Genomic DNA, 14,139 nt, shown 5'->3' with positions numbered 1-14,139 from the left:
GCTAAGGAGCCAGATAACCAACAATACTCATCTTACTAGCAATATAGAGACATCTTACTTTAAATCAATGGGAAGAAAGGCCTCCAACAATGCTGATGTAAAATGCAAATAAGCCTCCATCATTAATCTATGGCGAATGCCAAAACAGAAACGAGAGGTAAATTGTTATTTAATATTCAAAGCTCTCTTTTGGACGCTGCTGCTACTTTGCAGAAAGCTTCAGCACAATGAACTATTTCAAAGAGTCATGTTGGAAGTGTGGCAAGGGAGAGTCAAGGTTATGGAATATATTCATGTATATATTGGGGGGGAAATGCATATATAAAAGTTTATTAAACAGCATGGGTGAATGGGCTGATCCCTCTAGCTCTTTAGAGGAGGGGTAGTCAACCTGTGGTCCTCCAGATGCTCATGGACTACAATTCCCATGAGCCCCCTGCCAGCGTTTGCTGGCAGGGGGGTCATGGGAATTGTAGTCCATGAACATCTGGAGGACCACAGGTTGACTACCCCTGCTTTAGAGGATAAATACCACCCAATTGATTCTGGTGGAGGAACAAAATGTGTACAATCGTATATGTACAGACAGAAAAGACAGATACTACCAAAGGACTACTTGTCTTAACACCAACTCCATGTTCCAATAAATAGCTCAGAATGGTACAGTCGAACTATGTCAAAGGCTGCTGAGGGGTGAAACGGTATCAAAAGGAATGACTGTCTTCTGTCAAACTTTGATCATACCCCAGTGCAACTAAAGCTGTCTCAGTTCCAAAATCCTGACCTGAAAACAGACTGAAATGGGTTAAGGGCAGATTCATCATCCAAGAACCTGTAGAGTAGAGCTGTTTATTACATATATATGTATAGTACCTATTGGATATGAGCCTCTTGTGGAGCAGGGTGGTAAGGCAGCCAACATGCTGTCTGAAGCTCTGACCATGAGGCTGGGAGTTTGATCCCGAGTCGGCTCAAGGTTGACTCAGCCTTCCATCCTTCTGAGGTCGGTAAAATGAGTACCCAACTTGCTGGGGGGTAAAACGGTAATGACTGGGGAAGGGAATGGCAAACCACCCTGTATTGAGTCTGCCAAGAAAACGATAGAGGGTGTCACCTCAAGGGTCAGACATGACTCAGTGCTTGCACAGGAGATACCTTTACCTCAGCAAGGGCCAGATCTTTCTCCATTCTGGCCCCCACCTGGTGGAACAAGCTCCCAGAAATCAGGGCCCTGACAGAACCTAAACAGTTCCACAAGGCCTGCAAAAGGGAGCTCCTCCTCCAGGCATTTGGTTGAGGTCAACCCAAACCACTGCTTCCAATTGGTCCCCAAGTCCTCCCCCACTACAGCTGACACTAATCAACCTTACCCACTGGGTCCCAGTAAAAGTTGAGCTGAGACTATTGCAATTTCTATTTTATAATGTTATTGTTATGATCATGTTAAGTTATTGTTATAATGTTATTAATGTTATCACCTGTTACCATATGTTATCTGTATCTTTTCCTGTTTTCTGTAAACCGCCCTGAGCCCTCGGGGAGGGCGGTATATAAATATAATGAATAAAATAATAAATAATTTATAGTACCTATTATTGTTTAAAATAAAGGCCCTACGTGTGTGGGACCAGTAAGGTACTGATTCAGTTAAGGAATATGATGTCTGAAACACGATGGAGCAAACACTGATCCCCAGAAACATTTAAAGCTAAATTATGCTATTTACAGTTGTTAACCACTGTAACTACACCATTCCTGTGCCTTTAACAGCAGAAATACAGAAATGATGCATTTCCTATTACTTTCCTCCCACACTTGCAGTTCACAGAATGCTGCTAAGGAAAAGGATCAGAGAAAAGAAAAAAAAGTTGACATCCCCACTCAGATTCCATTTTCACAGCTCAGAGTATGAAATGGCAATTTCACATACATTACCAGAAGACTGACCAATGCCAAAATATCTCTTCTCAAGAACATACCCCCAGGAGTCCCGGTATTAATAGATCTGCTGAATTTAGAAACAGTCATGTAGGAATATGATCTATGCTACGGTTGTCTTCATCTACAAACAATTAAGTCAGTAGTAACTTCCAGCAATAGTTTGCAATTCAAGTCGTATTCATTTCCCTTTTTTGCCATTTTGGATTTCTATGGTTCCTAGTTCTAGCTTGGATCTGTTTGTTTGTTTATATTTATATACTGCCCTCCCAGAAGGCTCGGGGCAGTTCACGTGAAACTGAAATGATACAGATAACAATACAGTGATAATGGCAAGTAACATAATAGAACAATAGAATATGGAGAAAGTTAAATTAATGCATACTGATCTGAAACAAAAACATGTAGTGTTTTCTAAGAGAACACAAGGAATCAATGCCTATATCTAAAAAGAACCCCGCCCCCTAATGTTGATAGAAGAGGAAGAAGAGCTGGATTTTTTTGTACCCCACTTTTTACTACCTCACAGTGGTTTACAATTGTCTATCCTTTCTCTTCCCACAACAGACACCCTGTGAGGCAGGAGAGGCTGAAAGACTCCAGAGCGAACTGTGACTGTCCCAAGGTCACCTAGCAGGCTGCATGTGGAAGAAGAAGAAGAAGAGTTGGTTCTTATATGCTGCTTTTCTCTATCTGAAGGAGACTCAAAGCGGCTTATAGTCGCCTTCCCATTCCTCTCCCCACAACAGACACCCTGTGAGGTGGGTGAGGGTGAGAGAGCCCTGATACCACTGCTCGGTCAGAACAGTTTTATCAGTGCTGTGGCGAGCCCAAGGTCACCCAGCTGGCTGCATGTGGGGGAGTGCAGAATCGAACCTGGCATGCCGGATTAGAAGTCCGCACTCCTAACCATTAGACCAAACGGGGAATCAAACCCTGTTCTCCAGACTAGAGGCTGCTGCTCTTAATCACTACACCAAGCTAGCTTTTCAAATCAGCAGGAGATATCTACAAACACAGAGAAAAACATGGCACGATGTATAATGTATAATGCCCATTCACAATGGCCGTGGTGATAATGTGCTACCCTAGTTGTGCTAAGCAATTTAACACATTCAATGGCTCGACACCTTTACCACCATTCTCTGCTTACTCCTATTGACGAACAAGTCCAACAATTGCATTCTGGAGTCTTTCACTGACATTTACCTGTCGAAGACCGGTGACTTTCAGGTCGGCAAGAGAATGCAGTGGTAGAGTGAAATGTTCACCTGCAGGTTGACAACTGATGTGGGCTTTGTGTGTCAAACCTGCAATCATTTATTCTTTTGTACGACAACTGTCTCATGCAGACTGTAGAAGGTCGTTGTCACCAGATAACTGCGTTGAATCATACTGGTGCATGAAGAGGTGAAAGAGCCCTTGAGAGTATGGGCAGTGTTCTGGAGTAGGGGTGCCTAAGCAGGGTCAGAGTTTGCATCTGGGTGTATTGCAGGGTCTGGTCACCAAGTTTGCTTTTTGGAAAGCCACTTGTTGCTGGTTTATAACTACTTTGGACAGGGGATCCGCCTAATGACTAAAGTAAAGGTATCCCCTGTGCAAGCACCGAGTCATGTCTGACCCTTGGGGTGACACCCTCTAGCGTTTTCATGGCAGACTCAATACGGGGTGGTTTGCCAGTGCCTTCCCCAGTCATTACCGTTTACCCCCCAGCAAGCTGGGTACTCATTTTACCAACCTCAGAAGGATGGAAGGCTGAGTCAACCTTGAGCCGGCTGCTGGGATTGAACTCCCAGCCTCATGGTCAGAGTTTCAGACAGCATGTTGGCTGCTTTACCACTCTGCGCCACAAAAGGCCCTGCCTAATGCCTATAAGCAAACTAATGGCCTGGAGCTAATAACTACTGCACTGCAGCCCTTTCACCTGGAAGCTACAAGAGACAGCTGTTTGGAATCCATTCCTTTTTCTCTCAGTAAGTCCTTAAATAGCAGTTAAACTATACACATGTGTATGTTTGTGTGTGTGTGTGTGTGTGTACAGCCTGCCACTCTCCATGGAATTGAGGTGGGTTACAAGTAGAAGGAGGAGTTGGTTCTTATATGCCGCTTTTCTCTATCCAAAGGAGTCTCAAAGCGGCTTACAATTGCCTTCCCATTCCTCACCCCACAACAGACACCCTGTGAGGTGGGTGAGGCTGAGAGAGCCCTGAGATTATTGAAGAAGAAGAAGAGTTGGCTCCTATATGCCGCTTTTCTCTACCCAAAGGAGTCTCAAAGCGGCTTATAGTCGCCTTCCCTTTCCTCTCCCCACAACAGACACCCTGTGAGGTGTGTGCGGCTGAGAGAGCCTTGATATTACTGCTCGGTCAGAAGAGCTTTATCAGTGCTGTGGTGAACCCAAGGTCATCCAGCTGGTTGCATGTGGGGGAGCATGGAATCAAACCTGCCTTGCCAGATTAGAAGTCCACGTTCCTAACCACTTCCCCAAGCTGGCTCATTGTTCATTAATTTCTTCACTTCATTTGATGGGCATATAGTTGTTTTAAGAATGACTGATATTTCAAGACAGCCCAAGATAGTCTTCAATCTGATATATATCAAAAGATAATTCCGCAACCATTAGGGACCTACTCTGGATGTGGTGTGGTTAGACCTCTATGACGCATCCTGAATTTCAATACTGAGCTCGCTTTAAACTTTAATTCATTACCTTATATTGATATGAGTCTGAATCTTAAAACTCATTAAACTAATGCTTAACGTATATATATCTCAGGAGAGGTCTGCTTAGCCTTGGAACAGCAGCACTCAGTCTGATTTGAATAAAATGTACACCACGTGCAATGATGGGAATTCAATTTTTATTATTAAAAATGAAATGTTTTGCTCCTCAAAGAAAATGGTGCTATCGCATTAGCTTAATAAAGTCTCTTTATTAGTGTCTCTTTTTAGGAAGGACAATGCATGCTGATAGATCTATGGGGAATTATGAAGACAGAGAGAGAAATCAGCATATAACTACAAGATATTTATGAAGAGGAACGATGATAGTCCTTTTTGAAGAATATCAGAAGAGATGGCTCTATATCTGATATTCTTGCAGTAGATTGACCTTCAAGAAAATACGCTCATTAGTTTGGGAAGAAGTTCACATTTTGGAAACCTGTCCTCACACACTACTTAGATTCCATTCCTTAAAAATGGAAGTGAAATTTTAGACAGATAATTATTTTTTTAAGTCTCCATGGTTTGCCCTGCCAAAAAGCTGCCACATATCATGCTAGGCAGCTTGCTTAGATTGCAATCCTAAGCGTGCAACAAATCTTTCCCCGTGCCACACAAAAATAGCCACTCGGTGTAGTGGTTAAAAGTGCTGGCTTCTAATCTGGACAGGTGGGTTTGATTTCCCGTTCCGTCATATGCAGCCAGCTGGATGACCTTGAGCTGGACACAGAACTCTTAGAAGCTGTTCTAACAGAGCAGTTTCTCTCAGAATTCTCTCTGCCTCACCTACCACACAGGGTTTCTGTTGTGGGAAGAGGAAGGAAAGGAGTTTATAAGCCAATTTGAGGGGCTTTCCGCACAAGGACCAATTTTGCTGAATGTTTGCAGTATGCAGAAACACTGTATTTAATAGTGAAATTTCGTAATTCCGCATACCTTTAATTCTAGTGGAATATTGAAGTCCCAGTAGCATTGTATTAATTCCCCACATGTTTCCGGTCTCGCTGGAATAGCAACAAAGGAAGTGATATTTTTCCATGCTTCTTCCCGCCCCTGGCCGTTAATCAAACAGAACAGCCAATGAACTGTTGTGTTTCGTGCTCCCAAAAAGCCCCTTTCCCTTTAAAGCTGTTTTTTAAAAACCCAAACACACCAGTTGCAATGAATATTTGTTCATTCATTGTCTCAGAAAGACATTTTTTGCTGGCGTAATCGTTTACACGCTCTTCAAGTAAAAAAAAAATCCCCCCCCCCCCATGGGCGCGATTTGTGGCCGAAATTACGGGCAGTGTCGAACAGGGAACTGTATTGTGCTTGGGAACTTTAAAGATAGTAGGGAGCTTTGTTTTACTGTTAAGCACTTTTGTGGAGGGACTTTAGCCGGAGAAGCCTCGCTCATTCGTTGCTTTCGCTGGTTTAAGGGGAAAAAATGGCGACCACGTCTCCAGAAGCTCAGGGGCGAGACCGAGGGAGGGACATTCTTTCTGCCACTACATTGAGAATGCACATGTCTTTTTTGGATGTGTTGCAGGTTGTTCTCAGGGTTTTTTTTAGCGGGAATCCACTTTTCTGGATTTCCTGAAAAGCGCTACAACTAAGCAATTTTTGCAGGAGTATTGCAGATTGTGTACGACGTCATGCGGAACGTTGGATTAATAGCGTTTACCAAAGGTAAGACTTCTGCTACATTTAAGTCGTGCGGAATGGCCCTGAGACTCCTGCTGGTAGAGAAAAGTGGCATATAAGAACCAACTCTTTTTCTTCTTCTTCAGTAATATCAGGGCTCTTTCAGCCTCACCTACCTCAAAGGGTGTCTCTTGTGGGGGAAGGCAAGGGAAGGTGATTGCAAGCCACTTTGAGACTCCTGCTGGTAGAGAAAAGCGGCCTATAAGAACCAACTCTTCTTCTTCTTTCTTTCTTTCTTATATTTTTATACCGCCCTCCCCGAAGGCTCAGGGTGGTTCACATAGAACAGAAACAGTACAGAAACTGGTTTATACTGAATCGGACCCTTGGTCCATCAATCAGTATTGTCTACCCAGACTGGCAGTGGCTCTTCAAGATCTTACCAAGCGGCATTTCCCTTGACCTATTGCCAGATCTTTTAACTGGGGATTCCAGGGACGGAACCTGGGACTTTCTACATGCCAACCAGATGCTCTACTATTAAGCCATGACCCCTCCTGAGCACATATCCAAATGTATCACAGTCTGCCTGCACAGTCCCGCTCCCCCCCCCCCAAAAGGCAGAACTGTGTAGGACAATATCTACAGGAACTGTGACTTCCTTCCTGCTGCGTGGGACATGACTGAGTGTTCCTTTATACACAAAAAAAAATCACCCGCCATTTAGAAAACTAAATTTAAGTAAAATGGATCCTGGTCCAGCCTTCTTCTTGACACCTCAGCTTTCTGCAGCTGGGCAAGATGCTTCAAACTATAGGTAGGGGGCCATCATATGATTTGCTGATCCATTATATAAATAGAATTCCACTGGCAGAAGAGCATTTGCTGGCAGGGGCTCATGGGAATTGTAGTTCATGGACATCTGAAAGACCACAGGTTGACTACCCCTGCATTATAGCCTTAGCTCAGAACTCTTTGAGCTACCAACCCCATCTATCAATACGCGCATGTGTCAGCAATTTGTTTCAATGGACTTAGCCTAGTTTGGATTAAAGCTTCCTCTACATCATTTAACAGATTTACTCAGTTGGAAGATCTCAGGGGAGAAATAATGTTTGTAAAAGGGCTTTTTCAGCCTCTGTGTAAGTAGGTCATTGGACTTTAAAATAAATTAGAGAATAGTTTATCTATTAAACAAGCCCCACAGTACATATTTTATGAAGCTGGACTTAATTGCAGGTTAATGCTCAACACACCATCACACTGTGTAAGGATTAACACACTAGTCCATCATTTGGTGATTAATAAAAAACACCAGCCAGTTCATTTAAATACCCCAAAATATGCAGTTTTGTACATAACCAGTTTGGTGCTGTGGTTAGGAATGCCGACTTCTTCTGCACTCCCTCACATGCAGCCAGCTGGGTGACCTTGGGCTCACCACGGCACTGATAAAGCTGTTCTGACCGAGCAGTGATATCAGGGCTCTCTCAGCCTGACCCATGTCACAGAGTGTCTGTTGTGGGGAGAGCAAAGGGAAGGCGACTGTAAACCATTTTGAGACTCCGTCAGGTAGAGAAAAGTGGCATATAAGAACCAACTCTTCTTCTTCATAACATGGAGTACATCAGAATATTTAGTTGTATTTCTAACGAGACTCCAAATTGGCCTTCGCTTCCAAACTGCTGTCTTCCCCCGAACATGCATGTTCTTTCTCCTAACTTCCAAACCTCTTTTTTCCCATTCCAGTCCTTCTCCATATCAGCCTGCATCTGCCAACGAATTAAACAGCTGACCAAGTTGTCAAACTGCTTCCTATAGCCGTCCTACACACAGAGAGATACCATTATCATAAGTTCCCCAAACTGCTTTGCAAGTGACTCACACACCCATTGTCAATGATCTAATGAATATTGGATCCTGAACACATATAGGCCTTATACTAAATCAGGCCATTGGTTCAAGGACAATATTGTCTTTTCGGGGGATAGCCCTTCAGTGGCTGATTTCCTTTCTCCGGGGTCATGGACAGATTGTAGCACTAGGAAAGAGATTTTCAAGCAAATGCCAACTCACATGTAGAGTCCCTCAAGGAGTGGTCCTCTCTCCGATCCTATTTAACATCTTCATGCACCCTCTTGCCCGACTGGTACAGAGGTTCGGGCTGGGTTGTCACCAATATGCAGACGACACCCAGCTCTTCCTCCTGATGGATGACTACCCTGATTCTCTCCCAAAAGCATTAGCCAGCTACCTGGAAGCAGTGATGAGGTGGCTCAAGCAGAGTCGTGTGAAGCTCAGCCTTTCAAAGATGGAGGTCCTGCGGCTGGGCAGGAAGAGTCCAAGCGAGGAAACATGTCTTCCCATCCTGGATGGAGTGCAACTATCAGTGGCTCACTCCACCAGGAACCTGGGTGTGATCTTGGATACTTCCCTTTCCATGGAAGTCCAGGTCATGAGAATAATGCAACTGGCCTTCTACCACCTTCACCAAGCCAAACTACCAGCACCCTTACTTGGCCCCGTAATACCTAGCCACAGTGACCCATTTGATGGTCACTTCCAGGCTAGAATTCTGCAACTCGCTCTACGCAGGCCTACCCTTAATTTTGATCCAGAAACTGCAACTGGTCCAGAATGAGGCAGCCAGGGTCCTCACAGCAACATGTGGAGGTCCCAACATTTGGCCTGTCCTCCAACAATTGTGCAGGCTACCTGTTGAATTCCAGATCAGGCTTAATGTCTTGGTATGACCTTTAAGGTCATACGAAGTCTGAGCCAGTGTACCTGAAGGACCACCTCTCTGCTCATGCCCCTCAAAGAGCTCTATGCTCCACCACCTCCAACCAGCTAGTGATACCTGGCCTCAAGGAATTCCGCTTGACCTCAACCAGGGCCAGAGCCTTTACTGTCCTGGCCCCCACCTGGTGGAACGAACTCCCAGAGGAGATCAGGGCCCTAAGAGAGCTAAAACAGTTCTGTAGGGCCTGCAAAAGGGAACTCCTCCAACAGGCATTTGGTTGCGGTTGATCACTGGGCCCCAATCCTCCCTCCCTGAACCCATGTAACAGACCAGACCAACCATGGGCCTGTTAGATTGTTCATTATGCTGAATGTTATTTCTCTGTTTATTGTTGCCATTACTGTTACCTTTCATTCATTTAATCAGTAAGTTTTATGTACTATTCTGTTACGTTCTATGTGAACCACCCTGAGTCTTTATGGAAGAGCAGTATACAAATGCATTAAATAAATAAATAAATAAATAAATAAATAAATAAATATTCAGACTGGCAGTTGGTCTCTTAAGATCTCACACAGAGAGGAGTCTTTTACCATCACTTATTACTTGATTCTTCTTTCATTGGGAATGCCAGGTACTGATCCTGGGACCTTCTGTATGCCAAGCACATGCTCTGCCACTGAGCCTTGGCCCCTCCCCTCACTGCTTTATACTTAATCAGTAGCAGAGGCTCTACAAGGTCTCAGCACAGCAACCCACAGTAGTTGTGAATTTCCTGCATTCTGCAGGGGGTTGGACTAGATGACCCTGGAGTTACTTTCCAATTCTATGATTCTACCCCCACAAACACAATGACTGCATATGCCAGACTTTGTACCTGTGTCCTCCTCCATGTAATTCATTTGTTCTATCACTGAGTTATGTTTCTTCCCCTACAGCCTTCATAAGTTCAGAAGAAAAGGACAAGCCCTGCTCCAAAAAATTTCCCAGGGTGAATAGAAATGTATGTGTGCGTGTGCGTGGCGGGGGGTACAGACACTGAGAGAAAAGATAAAGAAATAAAGCAAATTGGTCAGATTTACACCTGAGATAACATGACCCTAATTTGCCCAGTCTTCATCTAGCACTCCAGTGCTTCATTTCAGTTGCTGTGGCAAAAGGCAAAAGGGGAGGGCTAAAAAATTTCAGTTATATTGCAAGAAGAATGAAATCCATGGTTAGAGTAGGACAAAACATGAAAGACTATAGTAATGGTTGACTTGCTCTTCTAGTTAATCAGTGTCTGTTCACTAATTCTAGTATAACTTAATACTTCAATAGTTCAACTGGATGATCTGATTGCCTCACTCCCATATTACAGTATTATAGTATAAGCAACCTGATGTCCCTCGGCTAACGTGGGGCGGTTTGGAGGGGGCTTAGCGGTTTGGGCTAGTTAGTGCTCGTCTGTTGCCTAACGTTGATAATGTTGATATTATGGATTGGTTTTAATGGTTTTAACTATGGGTTTTATTGCAATTTTTATCTTGTAAACCACCGTGAGCCTAAGGGAATGGCGGTACAAAGGTTTAATAAATAAATAAAAGTGGCAGCTAGAATCTTTTGCCCTAGGAATAGTCTTTTTCTTTTCTTTTACCACTGTCTTGGGTATCATCAATACAGATTTAACAGCTTCACTGAAATACAGCCCCTTTACTCAACAGCAGTAGAAGAAAATCTACAAAGCCAATGTTACCGTTGACCCCTTGTTCAGGTTCAAAATAAGACATTGGGTCAATACTATCTACATTTATTATAACTGGGCTTTGTGTGCGCGCGTGCGCACCCACACACCCACACACAGGTTATGATCCCAGAGGGATGAAATGCTTTTCCAAATTAAAAGCAGTATTTTAAAAAGGAAATACTCATGCATTCCACTATAATTTTCATTTGATATCCTCAAGGCTAACCCGAGAAATTCAGTCATGTTGATTGAAAGTGAATGTTTTTGCTGGCTGTAGCCATCTTATGAATTTAATAGCAGAAAGGAAGCAATGAAAGCATGTTGCAAATGTTAATTAATTCCCACATTACAGGGCATTTCCAAGATGGCAGTGCCAAAAAAAATCATTCATCCAGTAGACCAGACAATTGGCCTGGGCTGTGTGGGAAGCAGACCTCCAGGAGATAAAAGGGGAAAAGACGCAGCAATCTTGGCTTCGGCTCTTTGACTAGTCTAACAAAGCCCGGAGATTCGGAAACGGACCTAGATACATTCTAGCCTGTAATAATCGCCTTGTAATAATCGCCTGGAATTACAGTCATAGACTATATTTTAGTTTTCACACAAACGTGCATATTGTGGACCTCGATACAGCTATAAACAGAGAAATTCATTCTGGGGCAAAAAAAGAATTAACCAGTAGAGAGCATTGAAAGTTCTTGACATGATTCATATGTTACCTCAAAACAGAACTAAACATTACACACATAAGCATGTAGCAAAAATCCAGGGGCTACTTTTGGAAATAGCTGACTTGGAGAGGGAAAGAAGGTGAGGGAGGTACAAAACGGTTCACAAGCGTCATTGTCTTTTCCCTTGCTCTCAGTTGCTGCCTCCCCGCCACCATAGCTGCTATTCTCAAAGTGAACATGCACACTGGGCTTCCATAATATATTCTAAATGTTTATTATATCCCACTTCAACTCCTTTGATTAAACAAGGCTCACCAAGCAACAAAAAGCTGTGAGCACGTATGACACGAGAAATAAGACACAATAAAAGAAACACGCACTGCGATGAAAGCAGTTCAGCCAGACCTGCAAAAACAATTTGTCTTTCCCCAAATGCCCTGGACATACCTTCCTGAGTGCAAAGAATAAAGGTGATCCTTGCACCCACTCTGGTTAGCCCTTGCAAAGGCGGAAGAGGCACTGCAGGAGGCAGAGGTCCAGTACAAAGGACCTTTCCTGCCACAGAACATGCCTGTCACTTGACTTTTGCCCCATAGAGCAGGGGTAGGCAACCTGTGGTCCTCCAGATGTCCATGGACTACAATTCCCATGAGCCCCTGCCAGCATTTGCTGGCAGGAGCTCATGGGAATTGTAGTCCATCTGGAGGACCACAGGTTGACCACCCCTGCCATAGAGAGTCCTGAGAGCACTAAAAGAAGGCAGCTGCCAGTGGGTACCCTTCACACAAACCTATGGCGTTCACCAACCTGGTTCAGAGTCTTATGCACGGTCAGGAGATTTAATGGCCAAGCACATGCTGCTTGGAAGTACTACTGGAAGTACTGAGAGCCAGTTTGGTGTAGTGGTTAGGAGTGCCGACTTCTAATCTGGCATGCCGGGTTCGATTCTGCGCTCCCCCACATGCAACCAGCTGGGTGACCTTGGGCTCGCCACGGCACTGATAAAGCTGTTCTGACCGAGCAGTAATATCAGGGCTCTCTCAGCCTCACCTACCCCACAGGGTGTCTGTTGTGGGGAGAGGAATGGGAAGGCGACTGTAAGCCGCTTTGAGCCTCCTTCGGGTAGGGAAAAGCGGCATATAAGAACCAACTCTTCTTCTTCTTCTTCTTCTTCTGCAAAAGGGGGAGAAGGGCTTCAGTGCCATTTCCCCAAGAATAAGCCGTCACAGGAGGGCTGTTTCCTCTTTTCTCTGGCTCCATGTGTCCTTAATCACATGACCCCAAGACACATGGCTCCTTTCACATGGCACACACCTGTCACCGCAAGCAACCAGCTGTACAGTGTGGGAGTCCCTGGATCGTGAATTGGACTGTGAGCCAGGTTGGAGGACCCCTGACTCAGTTCATGTCTATCCAGACCCAGAAGAGTTCAAGTGGTACATGGGAATAGGTCAGAAGGCGCAGTTTGGAAAGTAGGATGGCCCTAGGCCATGCAGGGCTTTAAAGACAATGGAACAAAGAAGTGCACAATAAATAAACGTTTATATAATTTTGTGACCTATCATCTAAGTTGCCCAGACATGCAACCTTTCAGGTCCTAGCTAATTCCAATTTGGTTTTCTGTTCTTTTTAAAGGCAATGACCAGTGCTTTATATTGGACCCAGAAACAAACAGATCAAGAGTGCAGTTGACACATATACATGCATGCATGCATACAGTAAATGTTCAAGCCTAAATACACTGGTTACTCGTTGTACCATCTCCATGATTCACTCCTCCATTTTTTTAAAACCCAAAGCAACTTGGAGAGTTGGAATCTAAATAAGCAGAATGGCAAAGTGAAAGATGCTGCTTGGTGCACTGAGCCAGCATGGTGTAGTGGTTAAGAGCAGTGGCCTCTGATCTGGATGACCAGGTTTGATTCCCTGCTCCTCCGCATGAAGCCAGCTGGGTGACCTTCGGCTTGTCTCAGAGCAGTTCTCACAGAGTAGTTCTGTCAGAGCTCTCCCAGCCCCACCCACCTCAAGGGGAGAAGATTGTAAGCCACTTTGAGACTCCTTTGGATAGTGAAAAACAGGGTATAAAAACTAACAGTTCTACTACTTCCTCTTTTATTTTATGTATTTGTTTGTTTATATTTATATACCGCCCTCCCCAAAGGCTCAGGGCGGTCCACATACAATACAGATAACTCAGTTTAACAATACAATGATAACAGCAAGCAACATAACAGCACAACAGAATAATATGGAGAACATTAACACATACTGATAGCGCAGTGGGCTGGGTGGAACTGCAGTGGGTGCCATAAGAGGGAGGCTCAGGGGAGGGAGGTTCAGGGGGAGGGCCCATGGGAAGTGGTAGTTCAGGTCGACCTCAACCAAATGCCTAGAAGAGGAGCTCCCTTTTGCAGGCCCTGCGGAACTGTTCGAGTTCCGTCAGGGCCCTGATCTCCTCTAGGAGCTGATTCTACCAGGGGGAGGCCAGGATGGAGAAAGCTCTGTACCTGGTTGAGTCAAGCAAGCTTCCCTGGGGCCAGAGATCACCAGGAGGTTGGAGGTGCTGGAGCGTTGGGCACTCTGGGGGTTTAAGCCCTCAGGTACACTGGGCTCAGACTGTGTATGGCCTTAAAGATGATAACCGGAACCTTAAGTCTGATCTGGAATTCAATCAGACGACTCTGCTTGAACCACCCCATTACTGCTTCCAG

At 44.5% G+C, this 14,139-nt stretch overlaps 1 protein-coding gene across 3 annotated transcripts in view; it reads right to left on the bottom strand.

Annotated features, from left to right (window-relative positions):
* Positions 1-14,139, bottom strand: part of LOC143828385 (DNA-binding protein SATB2) — a 179,914-nt gene that overhangs the window by 70,848 nt on the left and 94,927 nt on the right. The window lies entirely within an intron of this gene.

Source organism: Paroedura picta, unplaced genomic scaffold (genome assembly GCF_049243985.1).
Source record: "Paroedura picta isolate Pp20150507F unplaced genomic scaffold, Ppicta_v3.0 Ppicta_v3_sca22, whole genome shotgun sequence".
Classification (NCBI taxonomy): domain Eukaryota; kingdom Metazoa; phylum Chordata; class Lepidosauria; order Squamata; family Gekkonidae; genus Paroedura; species Paroedura picta.
Note: the sequence above shows the minus strand (reverse complement) of the source record. Positions and strands in the feature narration are given on the sequence as shown.